Genomic DNA, 26,204 nt, shown 5'->3' on the forward strand with positions numbered 1-26,204 from the left:
TTGAGAAGGCACGCATCGAGGCAACACTAAACGCTCTAAAGAAGGAGGGTGAGGCTGAAGCCGCGCTCGCCGCAGCTCATGTCCTGGAAGCGGCAGCCGATGAGGAGCATGACGCCGTTGACCTCACAGAACAAGGAGTCTCCTCTAAGACACCTCCTTCCATCAGACGTGCTCAAGATTATGTGAACGCTCACTTCGCTAATCGCAGCTTGGTAGTTAATGAAGACGGAAAGCCTGATACAGGACAACTGGTTGGTAATAACAACGCTCAGCATCTACGACAGAGTCAACCACCAGTTGCCTCCTCTCCAGGTGAACATCTCACTGATTTTGTAGATCAGGAGCAACCAAAGTCCCCTCCTATAAACAGAAAAACTGACATTTCAATCCAGCCTAAACCTTCATTGCCTCCAAAGACTGAAATCTCAGATTTCACAGCCTATCTAGCACGTCGTGATCTGCTGACAGCGGGATTCAAGGTTTTCGACAACCGTCCTGAGTCTTACTTGTCCTGGAAGTCCATTTTCCGCAACGCCATAGAAGGCCTCAACCTCAAGTTAAGCGAAGAGCTTGACCTTCTCAACAAGTGGCTCAGCGGGGAGTCACTACAACATGCGCTGAGGATCAGGGCGGTCCATGTGAACAACCCACACGCAGGTCTTCAACGTTTGTGGCAACGTCTGGACAAAAGTTTTGGTTCTCCAGAGGTAGTCGAAGCATCACTTTTCCAACGCTTACAGTCTTTTCCAAAAATATCTAATAAGGACACTAACTTATTGCAGGATCTTGCAGATCTCCTGTTGGAGTTAGAGTATGCACAAAGTGAAAATTATCTACCTGGCCTTAGCTTTCTGGACACCCCAAGGGGGATAAACCCGATAGTGGAAAAGCTCCCCTACGGACTCCAGGAGTCCTGGGTGAAACAGGGGACAAAATACAAAAAAGGACAACGGTGCAGTTTACCCACCTTTCTCATATTTTGTTCAGTTTATAAATGATTATGCAGAAATGAAAACAGATCCTAGCTTTATGTTACAAAGTTCAAACATAGTAGCTCCAAAACCTGATAAGCCATTGTTGAAACCAACTAAATACAGAGGTGCGGTTGCAGTGAACAGAACAGATATTAGTCAAACAAATGTCACAGCTCGAACGTCAGTTCTCAACCCAGACAGACAATGTCCTATTCACCACAAGCCCCATTCACTTGCCAAATGCAGGGATTTTAGGTCAAAAAAACTAGATGAAAGGAAAAGCATCCTCAAAGAACATGCTATTTGTTATAAGTGTTGTTCTTCCACAGGTCACCGAGCTAACGATTGCAAAGCCATTATCCAATGCTCGGAACGTAACAGTGACGCTCACGTGTCTGCCATGCGTGCTGGCCCACCTCTGTGGGCAACCAAGGACTCTAACCTCCTGCCTCAAAGCCACGGCGGGAAGTCTGATCCTTCAAGCCCTGTAACCACAACTGCTTGCACAGAGGTGTGTGGCCCACGTCTAAAAGGCAAATCCTGCTCTAAGATTTGTTTAGTCGACGTGTATCCCCGCACAAATCCTGAAGAGAAAAAGAGGATGTACGCCATGTTGGATGATCAAAGCAACTCATCCTTAGCCAGGTCTGCTTTCTTCAACATGTTTAATGTGAAAGGCACTATGCTCCCATACACCATGAAAACATGTGCAGGTTTGTCAGAGGCTGGAGGACGCAGAGCAACTAATTTCGTTATTCAGGATGTAAATGGGGAAGTGTCCATGGTGCTGCCCACACTGACAGAATGTGATCACATTCCAGATAATAGAGATGAGATACCCACCAAGGAGGCTGTGTCGGCTCACCCTCATCTACACGCACTCGCTTCACAGATCCCTCCTCTGGACCCAGCCGCGGACATTCTCCTCCTCTTGGGCCTGGACATCATCCAAGCTCACAAGGTTCGCAGTCAGATAAATGGTCCAAACAGTGCACCTTATGCCCAACGCCTCGATCTGGGATGGGTGGTTGTAGGCGATGTCTGCCTCTCAGGTGCCCACAAACCCACAGTAAACTCTTTCAAGACAGACATTCTGAATAACGGGTGCCCTACCTCCCTTAGCCCCTGTGCAAGAAAAATCTATATAAAAGACAAATACACAGAAAGCTGTCCTAAATTCGAGAAGACACAAGCAGAAGTAGGCAGACACATTTTCCAGCAAACAGCAGATGATGACAAAACGGCTCTTTCAGTAGAAGATGCATTATTCCTGGAAATTATGCACAGAGACTTTACTAAAGATGAGGTGAACAATTGGGTAGCTCCACTCCCATTCCGCTCCCCCAGACAGCGTTTACCCAACAATAGGGACTAGGGGTGGGTTTTTATAATCGATTCATCGATTAAAATCGATTCTGGCTTGGATAACGTAAAATCGATTCATTAAAATCCTGAATCGATTTTTTAATATAAATTTATTTTGTCCGAAATGCCAGAATCTCTGGTGACATCTCACAAAATTTCAAGAACCACCAAACAGTAAATGAGAGCAGGTACAGGGATTCTGCACATAGACTTAAACACACAGCGCGACCCGCGGATCAGAATCAGTTAGATGTCGCCTTTCTCACAGTCGGGGCTGAAAGCCGACAGCTCGCTGATCCGGGTCCGCGCTTTGTGTTCACGCCCTTTATGCGCTGATTCTAAAGCTGTTAGTTTGATGTCTCTCCAAACAATATTGACCGAACCAGCAGCAAAAGAAGATCCAAACGCTTCACATAAACATCGTCATGAATTCACTCTTTTACTGTTTTGCTTCCATTGCGATGCGCAGCTCTCTCTCTCTCTCTCCCTCTCTCCCTCCCCCTCTCTCCCTCCCACCCTCTCTCTCTCTCTCGAACAGTTTCGCTTTCTTCATTATTCGCTTGCTTGTTATGCACAAGTCTACTGTTGTTTACAGGCTGTCGGCCGCTGTTTTTTTCCCTTTTACATTCTTCCGAAAAGAAAACCTCATTTCTGCTGTTCAATACTGAACAAATTTAAACTTTTTAATATTATTCAAAATGCAAAATGCTTAGCCGTGTGTCTAATAAAACCGCTGTAACGTCAGAGGTAATGTTCATTAATTAATGGTTTTCTTTCGTTTTTGATGTACTGCAGAATATTTTTATAAAATCCCAGGCCAGGAAAATCACCTTCATGTTTTTCTGTGTTTTATCTTCAGCTACTTTGACACAAAGGCATCTGCTGTGATGCTCACACCTTGGATAAAGTCTTGCGAGTGTCAGCTTCCTTTTTATAGATACAAAAATATGTAAATGTTCTGATCTGAATTATACTTCTGACTGTCAAAATTTCCCAGATTTAAATCAAATCGAATCGAATTAAATCGAATCGTGGATCGAATCGATTTGGGACCTTGTGAATCGGAATTGAATCGATTCTAGAAATCAGTGACGATACCCAGCCCTAATAGGGACCAAGCCCTTAGTTGCTTAATGACGCTCCGCAAAACACTGAAAAAGAAACCTGAAATGAAAGAACATTACATTGAGTTTTTAGACAAAACTTTCAGTAAGGGCCACGCTGAACCAGCTCCAGCTTTAGCTCCAGAACAAGACTGGTATCTCCCTAGTTTTGGCATTTATCACCCTCAGAAGCCAGGAAAAATTAGGGTGGTTTTTGATTCAAGTGCACAATGTTTCTCTCAGTGATGTGCTACTAAAAGGGCCAGATCTCAATAATACTCTTGTGGGAGTTCTGATGCGTTTTAGGTCCGACCCATACGCTGTCATGGCCGACGTGGAGCAAATGTTTTACAATTTTGTTGTCAGAGAAGACCACCGCAACTACCTTCGCTTCTTGTGGTTCAAAAACCATGATCTGGATGGAGAAGTACAGGAATTCAGGATGAGAGTCCACGTGTTCGGGAACTGCCCCTCCCCATCAGTGGCCATTTATGGACTGAAACGAACAGCGATGGAGGGAGAAAAAGAACACGGCAATGATGTAAGAGAGTTCATTGAACGCCACTATCCATTATGTGGATGATGGACTAAAATCATTTCGATCATGGTGCTGTTTTTTTTTTTCTACCAGCAGTTTTTTTCTCTTGTGCACTTGAACCATTTTTAAATAAATATACTGAGACAGTTTTTGCTGCAAAGTGTGTAAGGTTCCAGCTTAACTCGAATCAAAGCCACAAGTGTCAGAGACTGGTGCTGTTATTGGGAGTTCAGCTCGGTGCATCAGCAGCCTTACCGTACACCACACGACGTTTGATCACAGTTTCGACAAAAGCAAGTATAGATTGTCGGGTGTGCAGTAAGTAGGAGTGGGAAAATGTAGCACTGTAAAATGTTCACATGATTAGGCATTGTAGTTAAGAATTGTTGTCTTCCCCAAAGAGCTGAAAAGACATTGTGTCTGCATTAATTTTTTAAATGTAGAAAGTTAGGGAGCCTTCAGTAGGAAGATACAAAAAGCTGTTTTTTACAGCAACATATAATTCTCCATTTATAGTATTTTCCATTTACCTGCTTTCACAGAGTCATTTACTTGGACACAGTCAGTACTTGTTTCAGCAAAATTGCCACCAGTCTGGAGTCAAGTCGATGCTTTTGTGCCTATCGTCTCTCTTTCTCCTCTCTGTCTCTGTTCTTTAAAAGTATTACTTTCAAACAGCAAACTGTATTTTTGCATTTTTTAAATTCAGGCTCACAGCTTCCATTGACATCCCCAAGTACTATTAAAGATTTATATAAGCCTGTAGCCAAAAAAGTACTTTTCAAGGTAAAAGACAAGGCTTTCTGCGACAGTTAGTCCGGTTTGAAAAATTCCAAAATAACAACGTACTGTGGGATATAAAAAAGAACATTAAGTTTTAAAAAAAGCAAAAACTGAATCTGAGTTCAATGTTGCTACTGTCCACAACAAGGTTGTCTTATTTTGAAGTGCTGCAGTGCTATCACAGGCTACATAACTTTCTGCACCGACTCCATTGTTCCAGCTCAGACTGTTCATTGTTACCCAAATAACAAGCCGTGGGTGACTAAGGACATCAAAGCCCTCCTCAACAACAAGAAGAGGGCTTTCAGAGGGGGCAACAAAGAGGAGGTGAGGAAGATCCAGGTGTTACTAAAGGACAAGATCAGAGAGGCTAAGGACAATTACAGGAGGAAGCTGGAGTGGAAACTCCAGCAGAACAGCATGAGAGAGGTGTGGAGGGGCATGAAGACCATCACTGGATTCAGGCCAACCAACAGCAGGGGAGCTGAGGGAGGTGAGAATAGAGCCGACGAGTTGAATCTGTTTTTCAATAGATTCGACACCACAGTGTCTGCTCCCACCCCCACAACCTCACCTGCAGTCAGCCTGGAATCCAGAGCCACACCACTGTGCCAGCCTCTCTCTTCACATGTTGCCTCCTGTGAGATTCCTGACACCCCTCCCCCACCCATCACCTTCACTCAATACCAGGTTGAGATGCAAATGAGGAGACTTCACTCAGGCAAGTCTGCTGGACCAGACGGAGTGAGTCCCCTTGTCCTCAAGGCCTGTGCCCCCCAGCTGTGTGGAGTCTTTCATAAACTGTTTATGCTGAGTCTGAGTCTGCAGAGGGTCCCGGTGATGTGGAAGACATCATGCCTCGTCCCTGTACCAAAGACGCCTCGTCCCAGTGGCCCCCAGGATTACAGGCCCGTGGCACTGACCTCCCACATCATGAAGACCCTGGAAAGGCTCATCCTGGACCAGCTGCGACCCATAGTAAGACCACATCTGGATCCCCTTCAGTTCGCTTATCAGCCTCGTCTCGGAACAGAGGACGCCATCATCTACCTGCTCAATCGTGTCTACACCCATCTGGACCAGCCGGCGAGCACTGTGAGGGTCATGTTTTTTGACTTTTCCAGTGCTTTCAACACCATCAGGCCGACCCTCCTGGGTGATAAGTTAGCAGCGATGCAGGTGGATGCTTCTCTGGTGTCCTGGATTGTTGATTACCTGACAGGAAGACCACAATATGTACGTCTCCCACAGTGTGTGTCTGACAAGGTGATTAGCAACACAGGGGCACCACAGGGGACTGTCCTCTCCCCCTTCCTCTTCACCCTCTACACCACAGACTTCAGCCACTGCACAGAGACCTGCCATCTTCAGAAGTTTTCTGATGACTCTGCGGTGGTTGGATGCATCAGCAGGGATGATGAGACAGAGTACCGGGCTGTGGTCGACTCCTTTGTCACGTGGTGTGAGCAGAATCATCTGCAGCTCAACGTGGCAAAGACCAAGGAACTGATCGTGGACTTCAGGAAGACCAGGAAACACTTGACCCCTGTTTCAATCCAGGGGGTCAGTGTTGACATTGTGGAGGACTATAAATACCTTGGAGTACACATTGACAATAAACTGGACTGGGCTAAAAACACCACAGCACTTTACAGGAAGGGCCAGAGTCGTCTCTATTTTTTGAGGCGACTGAGGTCCTTCAACATCTGCCAGAAAATGCTGAGGATTTTCTATGAGTCTGTTGTGGCCAGTGCGATCCTCTATGCTGTTGCATGCTGGGGGAGCAGGCTGAGGGTCGCAGATGCCAACAGACTTAATAAACTGATCCGTAAGGCCAGCAATGTTGTGGGGATGGAGCTGGACTCCCTCAAGGTGGTGTCGGAGAGGCGGATGCTGTCCAAGATAAAGACAATGTTGGATAACACCTCCCACCCACTCCATGACATGTTGGTCAGTCACAGGAGCACGTTCAGTGAGAGACTGAGATTACAGAAAAGCACCACTGAACGACACAGGAAATCATTCCTGCCTGTGGCCATCTCCCTGTACAACGCATCCACTTAACACACTGTTTGCTGCTACAACTACACATGTTTCTTTTCCAAATATTTATTTATAAGTGACTTATGTATGTATGTATGTATGTATATATATGTATATATTGTACTATTCTTAGTTAGCGTATTGTCTGTCTTGTCTTAATGTTGGTTTAAAATGGAGCACTGTAACAAAAAATAATTTCCCCCAGGGATCAATAAAGTATTCTGATTCTGATTCTGATTGATTCTGATAGGGTTCTTGCTAAGCCAGCAAACATGGTAGAAACTCTAACGTCATCTCCAGGGTCATTCGACGTTCAGTCAGCTCTTTCTTAAAAATTGAGAAATATACATCAGATTATTGCAGTAAAAGAATTAAATTATAATTAAATTGTTATTTTATTTATTTTAGTGCATTTGCTTATCCACTAAAATAAATGCAATTAAATAAACTTCAAATTGGTGTCCACAACAACTTTTATTCTTTGACAACTTTTATTTTGAAACAACTTTTCAAATAGGACTAGATGTAGACAAAAAAATCAAATTCAAATTCAAATTCAAATTTTATTTGTCACGTACACAGTCATACACAGTACAATATGTAGTGAAATGCTTGGACAACTGCTCGTGACCTAAAGAAAACAAAAAAGGAAAAGGCTATGAATAAGATAGGAAATAAATATGAAAAATTAAAAAGGGTAAATTTAACTAGGAAGGAATAAAATATAAATTAAGGTTAAAAATGAAATAACTGTACAACACAAATTAGAATGAAGGGTAAATTTAACTGGGAAGAATAAGATAAAATATATAAATTAAAGTTGAAAATAAAATAACTGTACAACAAAATACACAATACACAATATAGAACTATATAAGAATGTATGAAGAAATCTAAATCTAAATAAATATATACACAATAACAGCAGCTGTACAAGTATTAACCGGAAATGAAGAATATAGTGACCAGTGTTGTGCAAAAACAAAGTCCAGAAAGTCCAGTGTGTGTCACAGGAAATTCTGCTATATTTGCCCTAAAATGAATGTCACACCTTTTACATAGATAAAAAAAATTATATTATAAGCACAGCAGCAATGAAGCACAGAACTAAAAGACAAAGTATAGTTGATTTTAAATTCTACAGCTTAGACTAAGTTGAAAAGAAGATAAGCCTGTGAGTCAACGACAGCTCCGACAGAAGAGAATGGGGCACCTCGTACGACCGGCAGATAAAAGATGTGCTGCGGACAGACAGACAGAAAGAAACGTGTCTATTAAAAACATCCATCATTGTCTAAAGATCTGCTTCATGGTTCGATCTCTCATAGTTTATTCAAAGATGGATTATTACAGGCACTGAAGGTGGGCTTACACTGAATAAATGTGATTAAACGATTTATATCTCTTGCTCTAACTTAGTTCTTGCAGCTCCGTCACCACAGCTCTTCTCTTTAATGAGAGCAATGTTTTTATAATGATTTTTAAATTACACTTTGGGATAATCAGCAGAATTATTGTCATAAATAAGCAAGATTTCAAAATCACAAAATAGCAGGTACTGTACGTTGTAGACATTTATTTTCTAAAATGTCCAATTTGTATTTCTTTTCTCCTTTTTTCTCTCCTAAAACTAATTGTGCCTTCATCTCCAACACAAAGCAATTAAATGAGGAAGAGGCTGAGGTTGGGAGATAATGGAAATTTATTCCACGCAGTAAATTGAGAATTACAAGTATATGCACTGTGCGTGAACGTGATGAAATAAAAATGGACATCTGCATTTTGGAAGTGAGTGCACAGTCACTTGAAGGACTGGATCTTACGCTCTAGTGATATACTGCTACTGTCAAGCCAACCCTCTGTTTTAACCTGTTTGAACAGCAGAAGACGCAGATCCAGCTCTTCTCCGCAAAAACACCGTGTTTTCAGTTTACTCTTTTCAAACCTAGAAGAAAGTATGAAAAGACAAAAGGAAATGCAGCTCAAACATTACTAATCCATCAGATGCAGCATATATCCTTAAGCAACACACTCAAATACTGCACAAGCACAAGTACATCTGTTTAATGTAAACCCGCAAAGAATGCACACGCATGTACACACATTGGGCAATACATCACTATGCAAAGAAAACAAGGATGTCCAGCCATGCATGTGCATTTAAATGAAGTGGCTCTCAGGCATGCACACAAACATACAGATCACTTAATATAAACTCTGCAACACGCACATAAACACAAGCTCGCAATAATACACAGTTAAGTACATAGACACACATCAGCTCATTTCTCTGGGAAATAAGATTGTGGAAGGTGTCACAGATGTCAGCAGTGACTGTCAGGCCCCAGGGGATTCTGGGAAATGAGAGCGATAAATGAAAAAAAAAAAATTGGGGGAGTCTGACTTTTGCAGGGGAGAGGGAGATGTGAGTACAAGCCAAGGAGATGAAGGCGAAGGAGGAACAATCAATTCTCTGACACCTCTAAATGTGCACTTGATGATGCATACCTAAACAGGCCTGAAACGGTCCACAGGGAGAGTGAAAGGGAGTGAAAGAGGTGAAGGAGGAAAAGGTGGGTATAGAGAAAGTGAGAGACTAGATTAATGAAGAGAAATTGGGAAGGAAGGAGATAAAGGAAGAACTAAGTTGGAGAGATTGTTACATACGTCCATTTGAGCCTTAAATGGCACTTGGTCCTCAAAGGACTCGGATCTAAGTGAAGCGGTCAGCCTTGTAGATTGTTCCTGGGTCTGTAGAGAATGAAGAGGGAGAGAGGAGTTGCATGAAGATGAGAGGGAGGTGAAGGAGCGGCCACAGATTGGCCGTGGGACTCGCAAGTGCTCTCACCCTAACCACAGTCCATTTACCGCAAACCCTCAAAAAGCTTTTGGTTAATCTGCATAAAGACTGAGATAAGAAACCTTGCATAAGCCTATTTTTCCTCACGATTATCTTCAGGGCATTTTCTACACTTTAGAAAGAGAAAGGCAATGTAATGATAATAAGTCACCTGAGTTAATTAGAAACATGCATGCAAAATCTGGCCGACTAAGGAAGAATTAATGTGCAATAGTCTTTAAAATGAGATGAGTGAACCTTTGTGTAACAAGTAAAACCTCTGTTGAGTGGATGATGGCTGTAATAATGTACTTTTTTAAGTACTCAATGGAATGTGTACCTGCCCTGTGACCTTGGGGTATGAACATGAGACCTAACAGAGTGTCCAGCCAAAAGGAAACCACATCACCAGTGGTTTCCTTTGGGTTGAACATTTTTTGAGTGTCCTGATTCTTGATTAGGAAATTTGTTGGGTGACGTCTTGGACTCTGTTTTGTTCATCGGGGTCAATCATGAGCAGAGTCTACAGTGTTTAGATCAGAATCAGCATGGCAAAGACTTCATTCCGGCCCACTGTCATGTTTTCCAAAGCCATCCAGAGAGCATAAATTTTGGAATTTTAACAGTATTTTTAAAGGTTTTAGTTTTTCCTGCCCATAAAAACCTCCCTCATGGTCATTCACAACACACCAATGTAATTCAGTTATACATTTTTGTGATTTTGAACAATACTTTTTCCAACCAAAGTTCAGAGGCAGATTTCTTTCATTTACTAGAGCAGCATTTCTTTACCATGTAGAAAAACGTAATGTGGAAATTGCTCTTCTTTGTCTTATATTAAGATAACTCATTAAATGCATAGTGAAACTTTTTACACTGATGGAAATTAAAGTTTCAACGCTCTGGCCCACTTCATGCCATAACATAAAGTGGGCTGTATGTTGCCTGTGATATAAAATGAGTTTGGCATCCCTGGTGTAGGTGACACATATAGCATACAAAGTAACAAGCAGAACATTGTGCTGTTAAAAGATAACCAATGTTATTCTCCTCATGTGGTTTATTAGTAAAACTGTACTTGTTGCTAAGCTGTTTAAGGCAGGACTGCACTATAATAGTTCTGCGTATTTTAAGAATACATAAAATCATAAAGAAACCCGGGTGGAAACGACTCACACTAGAATATGTGGAATGACCTGAAAATGACACTGGTGGGGCCATGTTTAATAGCCTGGAGGAGCTAAGAAAGAAAATGTCTTTCCTGCTTCAGAAAATGTGGATTGAGAAAACAGAAAGCTTTCAAAGCTTCCTTCTCTTTGTCCTTTCTATTGTTATTGTACAGTCAACTAGAGGCCACACCGACTTTCATACCGGCAGTAAATGCCTAACCAAGATCTATGAGATCATCAGCCTGTTTGAGGTTTATGATGGTCTCATTTAGGGCTGTTTGATATAACGATATATATCGGATGACGATATAAAAACGTCTATCGTTTCATTTTACGCTATCGTTTGTTTCGTGGTGTCGCAAAATAAACTGTTTACGGCAATATTTTTTCATCGTTTTGATGGTCACTGTAGTGGCTATATTAATTTCTTAAAGTTCTGTCTTTTTCTTATGTTTAGTATGACCTCACTATGGACAGACAAGCAACTGTTTTTACTCGTTGTCGTTAGCAACCACGACGGTAAAACAATGGCATGGCTCCGCCGTCCGCTTGTTTGTTTTGCATATTAACCTTTCACAATAAAGCTCAAGATCCTTTTCAAAATAAACTAAATCCCGTGAAAGAGTATGCAAAAAGAGGCGTTAGGTGCCAAAAAATAAACCTTAGACTCAAACATTAGAACAGGCTTTTCCCCGCAGCACGCCGTGTAATAAATATTCACAAAGAAAACGGCGGCCGTTACAACTTATGTCTAAAAATGTATCGTTTAATGTATCGGTTAAAAGTCATAACTCCAGGTACGCAGCGCCTAGCTGAAAACACTTCACGCAAGTCGAGCTGCCTGAGATTCACAGAATTTACAGAAAAGTTTAAATTTTTGTGATTTATACGTCATCGGGATGATAGATGTCTTATATCAGGATTTGGTCATATCGCACAGCCCTAGTCTCATTGTCAAATAGGAGTGATAGGACATGGTCTGGATAAAGTAAGGGTGTATGCTGCACAAATAACTGATAGTACCTCTTTTCTTTTACAAACATGGTGAATAGCAGCATTATATTACAATCAAAGCACCACTAATAATGTTGATATGCCAGCAATAATCCTGCATTAGGAGGTAAAAAGAAAAACTGGATGTGGACATCTAAAACAAAAGCCTAAACGACTTCTGAATCTGGATGAGATGATGGTGTCTTTACTCTCTTTGCTGTCCAGATGCCTCCACAGGAATGTGAGATAAGAAGGAGGGTGTGAGCCAAGGCTTTGTTCAGGACAAATCCAAATAATCGAGCTCTGGCAGCATAGGGAAGGAAGATAGGGAGCTTGAAAGGGAGCTTGGCCTTGCTTGTTGACACTGTGAGCCACTGCAGGGTCACAAAACTTTAAGTTTAGTGTCTGAGACATGCACTTTTATGTCAATGTGTTTACAGTTTTATATGTTGTTCTTATGTCTGACTTGTAACATTTCTTTGATACTTCCTACATGGTAGAAGCTTTAATTAGAGAATGTGAACTATGAAGCTAATTACTGTTGCATCATGCTACTGTCAGCACTGCATTTTTTTGTATGGTTAGGCACATTGTGTGTCAGGGCTAATGACCCTTGAAGCTCTTCAAATTGGACGAGACTTGTCCTTTGATCCTTTTAGGGTCAGGTGTCCTGTGATTGAGAATAATATTGTGAATATTATGTCAGGAGAGGGTTTCATTCATCTTTAGAGAAAGTAAGTACACTCCTTCATACCTTCAAACCTCTAACATTAGAATCAAGGGTCAGATTAGATGACAGTGATTAGAAACTTCTTAGGGAGTGTCTTAATCCTTCTGAGAACTAGGATTTGGTGTTCTCTTTGCCATCAAAGTGAGTAGCGTCACCAGACCGAGACTTAAAGAACTCTAAAGGCTTTCAAAAGAAAAGATTGTGGATGACTTTGAGTCTGGCAAAGGATGTAAGAAATCAAATAATTTGATGCAATTCATTCTCTAGATAAAATAATCCCAGTGGTAGCCAATGAACATATTGAATGTTCCAGATAAAGTTGTTTGGTCAAAGTAACATTAGACACTGGTGCAGGTAAAAAGCATTAGTCAGGTCGTCAGGAATGAAACTCAGTACTAAATGCAAAGTACGATTGAACATTATGATTTCGATTTCAATTGAAATGTTGCATTTGGATTTCAAATGGAGAGTGCATGCAAAAAAAGACCCTCAAATATTTTTCAGCTGAAGAAATTTCAGAGTATTCCAAAATTGCAGCTGCTGTCAGAGACTGCTAAGCAACGATACAAGATGTGCAAAGGAAGTTATTTTTACTGATGACAGTATTAGCTTTAGGAGAAATGGGTGTATTTATATTTTCCACAGTTGAATATTGTATCAGTTGATATTTTTGTTGACTAAATGTTTTAAAAGTTTCCTTGAGCATCAAGCACACCCTGTCTGTATCTGTAGGCGCCTTTTCAAAGAGGATTAAATATTTGCTTCTCCTAATCAAGGCAGAGCTGCTGGTTGATCCTACAGGGATGAAAACCTGGATGGGGCAACAAAAAGAAACTATCTCAATCAAACTTAATACTGTACTTTTTCTTTTTCCTTTAAATAAACTTATACTTATTGCTTTTTATTTACCATATTTTAGATGAACTTTTCTGTCTTCTTACCCCATGTTGTCCTGCTTCCTCAGACTTAGCATGGGTTTTAACTTTTTAATGTTTTACCGTGAAAAAAGAAAGTATGATGAAGGACCTTAACTATTTTCCTCCGGGTGTCTGGGGTGGAAAGCGAAAGCTGTGACTCTGTCTTCTCTGCAGAAAGGCAGCGCTCCATGTCTGGGCTCCTGCCGGGGACTCTGAAATATTCATGGTATAAATATTGCAAGGCTATACGCCTAATAAAAGCACTGGTCTTTATTAACGAGGTGACTGAGGGATCCATTGATCAAGCTTTCTGTTTTATGTCATGAAGACTTTCTCCTCTGCCACTTCTTTCTTTGTCTCCCATCGCCTCACTCTCACTGCTCTTTCTCCATCTTACATTGACTCCTTCTCTTATACACATACTTAGTGGCTCTCAGGCAAGCTTTCAGTCTCAGGACACAGCGTACTCGCTGCTTTGCAAGTCACATGTTTATTACCAGATGACACTTTGTCTCTCTCTCTCACCATCATTTCATGTTTCTATCACTCCTCTGGCAGTGAGAGCAGCGCTAGTCTGGGTTTTAATGGCAGCCCAATTAGTCAGCCTGTCTGAAAGAGAGCTGGCACTTTTTGATTTAGCTAAATGGTCGGCACGCCGGCCTAAATGAGAAGCCCTTAACATCAGAGCTCAGTGATAGAGAACGAGACACATTGGATGATGATAAGTTTGCTGCTCAGGATGTCTGTAACCTCATTTCACTGCTGTAACGGTGACCTGCAAGTAAGTTGAACTATGAACTTTTACTTTGCGAATGTGACAAGCAAGACGTGTCCTACAAACTGTGGTACAGGACTCAGACTGTCCCCCCCCCCCCCTTTTTTTTTTTTAAATTGAGTGCATATTTTACTTTTTGCCCTTTTGAATAGACTCAGATTTTATATAAAAATGCATGAACTTTACATTTGACTCACCTGGGTCAGATAAAGCTGAAGCGTAAAAGAGCACACTGAGTTAATTTTAACAGTTTCTATAATCACAGTTTTTAAAAAGGTCAATGTACAAATGTTATGGTAACGGGGATGGATTTACATTGCCACTTTCAACCTTAGCTCGGTCGTAAACAGCTCTTTACTATGTGTTTTGCATCCACAACACACACATAAACACACACGCGCACCCTTTGGGTCACTTTTGCTACGCGGAGAAGCAGCTCACCCTGCCATTAGTGTAAAACCCACTCCACCCAAACGGCAGCCAAAAGAAATGATCAGTCACTAGCAGTGGGTTTTACAGCAAGGCACTGCATGAAAGAGAGAACAAAGGCAAAGTGAAAGTACAGATCTGCTGTCCTACCTGTAGCTGCTGAATCTCTTTGACTGCACTTTGCCGTTTTTGCTTTAGCATTCCCACAATATGATATATAAGAAAAAACATATACTTACAGGAAAGTCCCAATGAATGGTTTTAAGAGTGGTGAGAATTAACTAACTGAGACTGTTTTGATGCACTTGTACCTTACTTAACCTCCTAAGACCCGAACTCTTCCATGGCATGCATTTTTAATTTCTCTTTGATATTTCGGGATATTGGGACCCAATGAATGTAAAAACAAAGAATCACCAGATTTTTTTTACTCTATTTTTGTTTCTAAGAAAAATGAGAGCCACATATGAAGACATTCGTTTTAAATTTTGATAAAACAGTGGCAGTATAATGTCCTCGTAAGTGGATATCAGGCCCCTGTAGAGAAAAATGGAATATTTTGGTCTAAATAACCCAAAATGTGATGTCCACATATGTGGACGCCAGGTCCTAGGAGGTTAAGTAGTACATGTTTAAATACTTCTATTATACTTCCCAGATTAAAATTTGACATTATTTGATGTCAAGTGCAACTTGCACACAAAAACATAAAAATACAGTGTTACTTGAATAAATCTGTAGTTTTGATTTGAATAGATTTTTAATGTATAATAAGCACCTTTATATAAAATTCAGTGTTGTTGGCTGGTAAAACCTTGGCATGTAGTAGTAAAAGTCTGCATCATGTGAATTATCATGTTTCACAGTACAAGGCCACATTTCACATAGAAACTTAAATTTTGTTTCAGATCCCTTCCATTGAAATTGTGAAATATGTCATTGGCCTCGACGTTGTCCTCAAAAATAAACTGCCATAGGGCCACAATGCACTCAACAACACATCATTTGGTATTATTTGCTAGTGAGTAAGACATTTCAGACGTTCTCTAGGAATCAAATAATAGCAAACTGCTTTCAGACCCTATTGTCTCATATTTGAGACATTTTGAAAGGATTTGAAAAAAAGCAGTAAATGCACATAAAATCACTGCAAGCTAAGTGTGGTGAATAGTAACGGAAATATAAGATTATTTATATTTATATTATTTCTGCTAGAGCACAAAAGAGCACATTATTAAATTTGAGGCACAGGGTGTACTTACAACATGCTGAGGATAGGAAGCTATTAATCAAATCCTGTTGAGGAGTGAATTTAGACAGACCCTGAACTTATAATATATTTCAATAAGAAGAGCTCATTTGGAAAATAGTGAACACGATTTATTGAGATAGAAAATTCAATAGTGTTATCTGCTGATTAGACTCCAGCAACCCATCGTAACAGAATGGAATCTCAGCAGAGATAGCAGCTAGGACAGGACCCCCCAGAGTCTATACCCACTGGTGGTTGTGAAGCTAAAGATGTAGGCTTGAATGGGCCTGAGTGACCGGGGTATGGTGTAGATGGGGTGGAGGCTGGCTGCATGAATGAATGAGTGTGAAAGACGGAGTGACAGAGGAGCAATAAACTATAAAGTACCGAACAGAGGCTGATTAGCTCGCAGAAGGAGGGCCAGAAAATGATTGGACTAGAGTAATGATGTCATTATATTGAGTTTGACAGCACGGGAACATGGAAGTAACATAAGGAATAGACTAGTAGGAAGCAGGCGGATCAGTTATTACTCATATTCCTTATTGAACTTGTGCATACGTTTTAATTTTTTAAATTGCATTTTAATTAATACAATTTTGTACATTAAGTGTTTTTTTTAATCATACACTGCTCAAAACAGTTGAAGGAACACTTTTTAATCAGACTACAGCATCAAGTCAATTAAACTTGTGGGATATTGATGTGGTCGGTTAAGTAGCAGAGGGGGTTGCTAATCAGTTTCAGCTGCTTTGGTGTTAATGGAAATAACAACTTATTTTGTCTTATTTTCATAACAGTGAAAATAAGAGGGGCAACAGTGAGGAATGGTTTTACAGATGGAGGCCACTGACATTTTTCCCTTCTCATCTTTTCTGACAGTTTTTTCACTAGTTTTGTATTTGACTAGTGTCAGTGTCACTACTGGTAGCGTGATGTCATACCTGGACCCTACAGAGGTTGCACAGGGAGTCCAGATCAATATGTGTCATTGCCAGATAGTTTGCCATGTCTACCAGCAAGCAGGAACCTGATGAGCACTAGCAGAGCTCTAAAATGACCTCCAGCAGGCCACTGGTGTAAATGACCAAACAATCAGAAACAGATTTCATGAGGGTGGCCTGAGGGCTCCATGTCATCTAGTCACCAGAATTGGCAGGTCCACCACTGGTGCCCTGTGTTTTTTACAGTTGAGATGTAAGGTTCAAATGACAGATGAAATGCTTGGACCCATTGTCAGACCCTACGGTGGTGCAGTGGGTCTGGGTTTCCTTTTGGACTCATGTGTGCAGGCAGTTCATTGAGGATGAAGGACTTGGTACCAACGACTGGTCCTCATGCCTCCGTGAGGTAAATCCAGCAGAGCACCTCTGGGACATTATGTTTTGGCAACAGGAACTCAGTGAACCCCCAGGTCCAGATCTAGGAGGCCATCCTACTTTTCTCCCTCTTAGATGTTCCTAGAATTGCCCTCTTCTGGATAGAGATCTGTGATGTTATGCCTGGAGCCACTCTTCCAGTTTAAGCATTATAGCTTTTAATACTCATGTTACCACTGAGACCACTTCAGACTTTATCTTCCACATCTACTCCAGTTGTTTCTTCTGCCCTCGGTAATTCTCTATTTTCTCATGTTCCTTCCTCCATGATGTTGCTGTCCACTCGGATTGCCACATCCACTGGGATTTGCTCTGATGATCATTTATTCCCACCATCCTTCTTTTGGTTGCTCATAGAGATTTGGGGTGCTGGTTTTCAGCTGGCGACCTCTGTGCATTGTAAGAAGCTTTCATGTCTTGAAATCATCAGAACCTATCAGCTTATTATTCCACCTTGGTATACATTGTTCTATGAAACAGTAGGTCTGAAATTTGAATCCCTGCCAGGGCATGCATCCAATAAGGGTCCCCAGGTTAGGTCCCCCCATGCTCCTCAACCCTACCTCAGAACATGAGCAAGACATACATCACTAAATCCATACCAGCTTGGATGTCGCCAGGGTTAACATGTTCAATGTCAGGTGTTGAGGATACAGGAACACTGGACAAGGTGTACATGGACAAGAACTGATAATATATAATGCTACTATGCCAGCTGACCCAACGAGAGGGATTATATGCAATGCATACAACAACACATATTTTCAAATTTATTCACTGTCCCTTTCATTGGCAATTGTTTTCAGATGCCAGACTCAAGAATCACATCTGTCTGCAGTAGTCTTTAAAAAACTGTTCTCTGACTCGAGCCCCTTTATAAGACTGTCATTAGAGATCTCTCTGAGTTTTGAAAATGTGAATTGCACAAAAAAAGACTGCATGAAGATCTTTTCTTTTGAAACAATGCATGATAAATATTTATTTAAAAACTGTACATTGACGTCCAGACCTTGCCTTTTTATGCTATGGTGGTGCTATGCTATCTTTTAGAATATCACCTGCAAAAAAGGTTTTCATTAATGTGCATGTTTTTCTTTTCTTCCAAAGAGTACGAAAGGTCAATGTTACCCTTTTATGCCAAGAAAATTATAGTAATATGGCTACACAACCCATGAGAGCTGTCCACATCAGTCTCAGCTGATTATAAATTTTGAAAGAAATAGTTTTTCAGTATTTATCTTCCACAAATGTTTCACATTGCAAAAATGATGCATACTAAGCAATATGCAAATATTTTGGTCTGTCTTTTGATTCTTTTGACAAAAGGGAAGATTTCAGGAATTGCCTTTGATGGGAAAACAAGTTTGTTTTTGTTGTTGTTGTTGTTGTTTTTAAAAAAAAGAAATCACAAATAGAGACTTCATTGGCCAGCCAATCAATCATATTACATATTTTGAAAACCAAACAGCTGCCATAAGTGCAATCAGAGCTGACACCGGATGTCAGCCAACGTATGAAAGATGTGAATTTAACCCTCTGATGCATAGTGGTCACTGGAGTGGACAGCTACTAAAACGTACATATCTCTTTAATGCATTGGTTTCTATGGTGGAACTGCATATTAGCCTCTAGAGTGCTCTCTGCTGCCATGCTCCATTGAGGTCAATTCAGTGTTCAGTTAGTGCAACTGCAAGTAAATTTCCTCTGAATCAAAGATGGCAGACAAACTGTCACCCCTGCCGACCACTGCTGGCATATCCTGTCAATCCTTCTATGCTAAAAGAGCCCAACAGGTAAAAAAAATATGATGATATGCAGTAACATCTAGGGAAGGATATTATCTGTTTGGAATAAGAAATTGTTATGTCTAATATGTAGAAAACTACAATTAACCATGTGTCCACTGTAGTGGACATCATGCATTACCCACTATATTTTTTTAACATAAGTCATAAATTGTCTCACTGTTTTTTGGGACTGTTTTGGTTATTATTAAGCATATAATTGTTACATTTATAAGCTACTCATTTAAAATATATATTTCTGTGCAGATCAGCTGTAGTTTGAGTTACTATAATAATTATTTTATCATATTTTGTAGACTTCAAATGCAGCAAAGAATAAGGCAGCGTACAGAATAGTCCAGGAAATTCCATCCAGCTCCAGTGATGATGATTTCATTGATGAGTGCAGTGATGAGGAGTTCAGTGATAAGTCCAGTGATGATGAGAGTGGCTGCCAGAGCAGAACAGAGACATAGGAACTACGGATGATGAAGACACAGACAGTCAGGATGCAGAAAGTGAGAACGATGAGGGGCAGGATGAAGAGGAAGGTCAGTATGATCAGGGAGCTGTGGGAGATGGGTACATGGCACCTGACCATACTCAAGCCCGCAAAAATATTTGGAAAGTCCAAGACAATGACTTGGTTGGAGACTTGCCTCCTTTTCTAGGAGAGTGGAAATTGAATGTGGAGGGGAAGGATCCCATAGATTTCTTCAGACATCTGTTTCCAGCAGATCTAATTGATAATATAACATACAACACCAACTTGTATGGGAAAGAACTGTCAGTAACAAGAGAAGAGATTCACCCTCCAGCAATGCAAAAGAGGAAGACCCAGTGGGACCCCACAACCCGTGAAGTGGAGAGCAGTCATCAAAGTAGCCTGTGAGGTCAGGTTTGCCACAGGATATCACTGGCCCCAACTGACCGAGGTGAAAAATGCAAACAGGTGCCATGATGTTGCGTGCACACGGAAGACCAAATACATCTGCATGCAATGCTGTGTGCCATTGTGCCCTGGATGCGTTGCAAACTTTCGCACAGCCTAGGTGTGATGAACATAGAACTGTTTGGAGATGCAGAGACTAAGATGTCAGTTTGTGTTTTCTTCCAGCATGCTACTAAGGGCTTGGTAATACTGTCCTGCATCGTTATAGAACTGTGTAGACTCAAAAATGTTTCTCTTGTTGGAGATAGTTTGCCATATTCAGGTGTAGGATTCACAGCTAGGACTGTTGATTGGTTTTGTTATTTACGTCTAAACATTGCGGCCTTATGAGTTGAAAGTTCCAAAAAAATTGCTGAGATGTTTTTCAAAGGATACAAGCAAACAAGTGTTTGTATATTTACAATAGAACACGAGGTAATTAATTTTTACAGTAAATTCACAGTATTTCATGCTAAGTGCTCAGGCGCATGTAGTCCACTGGAGTGGACAAGTTTATAACTTTATAAAAAAACATATTTTTGGAAAAAAAAGAGTTAAACATTTTTTTTCATGTCCTGAGAAGAATAAAAGCACTTAAGAAAAAAATCTTGACCAAGGCTTTCATAATTCATGCATCAGAGGGTTAAAATAAAATTGAAAAAAAATGTGGCCAGGCTCCAGTTTCACTTTCAGAATAGGAAGCATCCAAGAAAACTCCAAAGACAGACAACACCATGCAAGGCTTTCATCAGCTTTGCAGAGGCAAATACAAAGAAAGAGAGAAACTGCGCAGCGCATCCTCTCACCTGTGAAGCGGGGAGGAGGCCTTCAGATTGCAGTATGCATGGCTGCCTCTGGACTTGGCTCACTGCTTTCTATGATGTTACTGATAATGGCAGCCAAATTACCTCTGAAGCACACAGAAAGATCTTGTCTGCACTGTCACGTATAATTAAGGAGTACACTAGGAAGAAAAGATGGGAAATGTGGGCCAAGTCAATTCTGATCATTTAAACATCTAGTCGAATCCTATGTTTCTATGAGGGCTCTATTTCTGATAAATGCTCAGTTACATTAAAAAAATGTTTCACACGTACGGGAGAGTTTCAGCTGAATTTGTTAAAAAATGAATTAAAATATTTATTCTTATGGCAGCCGAGATGTCAACATGTCAGCTAAGATTTTCTGAATTACCTTGACATGTGCTTTCTTGTCCACTTGATTTAGGACTTGGGAAAACTTTTTCTTTTCTTCTTTTTTTTATTGATTTGAAAACTTTGTCTGTAATTGGAGTAACACTAAAAAATGGCAGCTTCAGTTATTTTAGTGTCTGAAGAAGTGATTAACACATTAAAGGCATAATTCAATTGCTGCTATTTCAGAGGTTTACCTATAGAAGAACACTGCATTTGCGTGGTTCGTCAAAAATCTCAAAAGGAGAACTTTGAACATAATTGTATCTGATCTGGATGCTGTTGTGGTCAAAAGTTTACACACATGTACACCCATCATGGGAATGAGAGTCATGGTAATTTTGTATTTCTTTGAAATTCCAGGGTGGAATAATTATACATCATACATCTTTAATGACTTAAAAAAAAAACATGGCGCACAAGGTTGAATTTATTACAGAGTGTACATAAACCCCCAGTAATATCTGGTGAAATATCCCTTAGCAAGTTGTACATCAACCAGACATCTTTAGTAGTATGAACAAGCTTCTGCCATATTTCTAGCTATTGGGATGGATACAAATTTTGCGACTCAGATTCCATCACCAATATCACTTATCGATTCGATTATGTATTGATTATGGGACATTTCTAAACAATTTCATGTTTTATATGTCCATTTGTTACCGTCACATATAGGATGTACTTGGTTAGGATCATCCCAAAGACTGGATAAAGCATTCCAACATAAAAGCCAGACCTCACCCCTATTGCAAATTTGTACACTATGTTTAAAAGCGAGGTTATTGCCAGGAAACCAACCAATTTCAATTAATGCTGCCAAGAGGAGCAGTCAAATATCCAACCTGAAGAATGCCAGAAGGTGCAACTTGCAAAGGGACAGTTAACCAAAATTATCGGTGGTGTAATTAAAGATGTGTGCTGTGCAATCCTTCCACCCAGGAAAAAGAACAACTCAAAGAAGTCATTAAAAAGACCACGGCCATGCTTATGATGAATGTATGTAAACTTATCACCTAAGCTGTATATATGCTTATATATATATATACACAACAACAAAAAAACTGACATTGCTACTATCATTCCATAACGTTCTCTACGGACTCCATCCTCTGTGTGTCCTCCTGTCTGACCTCCTTCTTCTACCTTCAGGTTGGTGATGTTTTTATATATATATATATTAAAAAAAACTCTCTCTCGGCTGGCCTGGGAATGCCTTGGTATTCCCCCGGATAAGCTGGAGGAGGTGGCTGGGGAGAGGGAGGTCTGGGCCTCTTTGCTTAGGCTGCTGCCCCCGCGACCCGGCCCTGGACAAAGCGGATGAAGAAGATGGAAGAAGAAGATATTAAAAAAACTAGACAAAGAAAAGTTTAAAACACAGATAATTTTTTTCCTTTCCCCCCCAAAGGAATCAGCTTAGCTTAGTAACACATAATTGTGCTTGTTACCAAGAAGTTTTTTGGGTTTTTTTACTGACCTTTGAGGTTGCACTTTTTATTTGTATTTAAAAGTAAAAACTGACCTGACATCGTAAATGGACTGGGTTTGGATAGTGCTTTTCTACTCTATCTGAGCATTCTACACAACTTGTATATTCACCCATTCACATCCTATCTAACCTTCACATTCTGATGGATGCTTCAGAGAGCAACATGGGGTTAGTGTCTTGCCTGGGATCAAATCACCAACCTTCCGGTTAGTGGGTGCCCTGCTCTACAAGACACCCCAAAAGACTTTTCCTTCAAGCCGGATTTGAATCAGGGAGCTAAGGCTTCCTGTGCTTTCCACAACAGTCCTCCGCTCGACCAACTGAGCTATCGAAGGTTACATGCTAGCAAGTTCGCTAACGTAGCATCTCCAGAGATATATTTCTCCTTTTCAATATGCTTTAAATTAACCAAACTGTTTAAACCGGGAACTACTTTTACTAACTTGCAGCTAGTTCATCAGTTAAACCAGTTTCCCATCAGTAGTCAATACATCTCTGAGCTTCTCTCCTCTTGGTGTGCTGCTATATGATAAATTGATCCTGTCTTCATGTCAGAGATATTATTAGTAACTGATAAAGTTACTGCTGTTGTGCCACATTTTGAAATGCGCAGTACTCTCTTTGTAAACTTCGATGAAAGAACTGCTGATATGATCCTCCAGGTAAGGAATTAACCTACTACTGGAAAGACTTGTTAGTCTGATTTGTTCCAGACTCTTTCTTTATCACAGTAAATTTCAAACTGCATATTTCAAACTGCAATAGATGTGAAGTTGTAGAGCAAGATTAATGAGAGAAAACTCAAAATATGCATGAAAGGTATTTGGTCATTTTGGATTCAGTTCAAGCGACACAACTGATAAAATAACTATCAAATAACAGCTTTGACATGGGGGAAAAATGTAAAAACGTATGTTTTGTGTTTGCAAATAAACCTGGATTTTAATAAAAGGAAAACAGAATATCCACCAGCTCAGGGCTTCTGAACCTGAGGACGCTGGAGTGCAACAAATTATTCATCAGTAAAACTGTGACTGTCACCTTTATCAGATGTAGAAAAGTAGACTGTTATTTACTGTTAGGTCATGGTCCATCCTGGTCATAGGTCATGGTCCATCCTGCGTCTGTTTGGAATAATTGACTTCACAATTAATGAAGTTGCTGCTATTGTGTCAGATGCATAAATATGCACACATCTCTTGCTTTGCAGGTGCACTTACGCATCTAATGAAGCTGCAAGTGCTTAGTAGAGTCAGATGTGCACAGGTGTCAAACCAAAGCGATGGGCCTTCAAGTCAAAGATGCAACCTGCTGCTGCTTGGTTTTAAAAAATGCAACTTGTGCACAGGAAACACTCGTGACGAGAACCTGGTGACTCTAAAAATTCAAGTACAATGTGTAAATAACTACTAGAGCCCCATGTTAAACTTTTTTTTAATCCAATCTTGTGATTTGTACACTATGCACTGGCTAAAAAGTAAAGTTTGAACCGTAACATCTGTTATCCATGTAGGTATTGAGAGTGAACTAAAGGAGAATCAGGCACAGATGTGCCAGATTGATTTTCAAATCAAGAAGTGCACGCTAAGTCATATAGCAGCTGCAGTTTCGAGTACTAGACGTGGGAGAGTAATTGCCTTGGATGGAAAGTGAATCATCACGCAACAGGAAAACATGTATGCAAATTTTGGATCAGCCTTAATGCTACATCTGTCTCGCTGAACACAACCCTCTTTCTGTTTCCCTTATACAAGTTTATTTGAAGTATCAACAATATCATATTCCAATAAAATGTTACAGGGTACAATTTATAGTTTTTTACCTTAAGGAATGACCATTACAGAGTTCAGTACTAATGGCGAAGAACCACACGTCAGTCATATTATCACACGATGGCACCTGATGTTCTGTAGTTGACTTCATTATTGCTTCGTTAGCTCACAACAGTTCAAACTGTATGTATTTTTTTATTGTGCCAAGATGTAAACTTGAAAATGATTAATATTACATCTAATTAATATTACAATAAAAGTCCAGCCCCATCTCTTTAAACAGCATAATTTCTCATAGAAATACTTATGTACATCTACTCCTGTACTTCCATGGGGGAGTTCACAGCTACTAATATGTTTTTATGGAAGTGCAATAGCACACACTTAAACAAACAACAACAAAAGGAAACAAAAATACTATATATTAATTATTAACGCCAATCTGGTATAATTATTAAAGAAGTCCACATTGGTTCTTAAAGGAAGTCTTCCTTTCCAACTTTCCAACTTGAAGTAAAAGTAAATGATTTGGATATTAACTGATATTAAATTAAATTAATTAATCATTAATGAATTAATGAAACTTAAAGAGTTATTTTCAATAATAAGGAAATAATAATTAATGGAAATGAAGCCATCTATCTTCCTAAGTGCTCATAGAATTTAGTGTTAAGGTGGAAAAGTAGACTATAGGTACTATAGGTTATCCTAGCTTTCCTAGAATGTACAACCTTGAGAGGTCATTAGTCTGTCACAAAGGAAATACAGAGCTTCAAGAGACAGCCATTTACATTCTCATTTATGCCCACTGCCAATTAAGAATCACCAGTGAACCTAACGAGCATCTCTGGACTGTGAGAGGAAGTTGGTGTAATGGGAGAGAACCTGCAAAATCTCATGGAGGAAATGTACAGAAAGGCCCCTGGGGTTTACACATTCACCTCACAAGTGAAAGTTCCCCAGGCTGAATCTCAGGAGGAGGCACAAATCCCTTTGGGGTTGTGTCAGGAAGGAGTCTGTCAAGTCATACATTCCGAGCCACCTGTGGTGGCGACCCGGGAGAGGCTAAAAAAACGAAGCTTTACTTTTTACACAGAACGCCCCCCGCTGGCAGGTTTGAAAAAATAACCTTCTTGAAGTGAGGTGATAGTGCTAACCGCTGCACCCATGTGCCGTAGGTAAACCATTGTTGAAAAGTTGCAAGTATTAAACTTTGCAAAGGATTCCTCAGTTCTTAGCAGCATGTTTAGAAACATTGTTTGAATAACTATATATTATTAAGAGTAAAAGTGGCAGCAGGTGGCACGATGTGAACCACATACAGCCTACTTTGATCTTAAGTGGGATGAAACAGCAAAATCCCCTCTCTGGCAGCGTAACAGTGTTTAACTACATATTTAATATATTTAATAAAAGAAAAAAGAGCAATCTCAACAGTGCATCTCCGTACATGATAAGAAACCGCTGCTGTAGTAAATGCAAGAAATCTACAGCACAAATGTTTAAAATTGCAAAAAAAAGTTCTGGTATAGAAATTTCTAAGAAGACAACAGGAACTTTGCTGTTTTAACTGTTACTGTTTATCTATTACCTTATTACTTTGGTGCAGTCTGTTGGAGGTCTTCACAGTAGGAAAAGCTCTGAAAATACAGTTAGAAATAATAAAATGTTTGCCCTCCTTCACATTTTCAGATTTGAGTCTTTGCCAGGTCTGTTCTGGTCCCCGAGCCTTGTGTTTGCCCGGCC

At 40.2% G+C, this 26,204-nt stretch overlaps 1 pseudogene; it reads left to right on the top strand.

Annotated features, from left to right (window-relative positions):
* The first annotated feature begins 18,829 nt into the window (after positions 1-18,829).
* Positions 18,830-20,646, top strand: LOC146561971 (uncharacterized; annotated as a pseudogene).
* The last annotated feature ends 5,558 nt before the right edge of the window (positions 20,647-26,204 follow it).

The sequence above is a fragment of the Mchenga conophoros genome, linkage group LG12 (assembly GCF_057382185.1).
Source record: "Mchenga conophoros isolate Kocher_MC1m ecotype Shallow Benthic linkage group LG12, M_conophoros_male_GT1.1, whole genome shotgun sequence".
Taxonomy (NCBI): Eukaryota; Metazoa; Chordata; class Actinopteri; order Cichliformes; family Cichlidae; genus Mchenga; species Mchenga conophoros.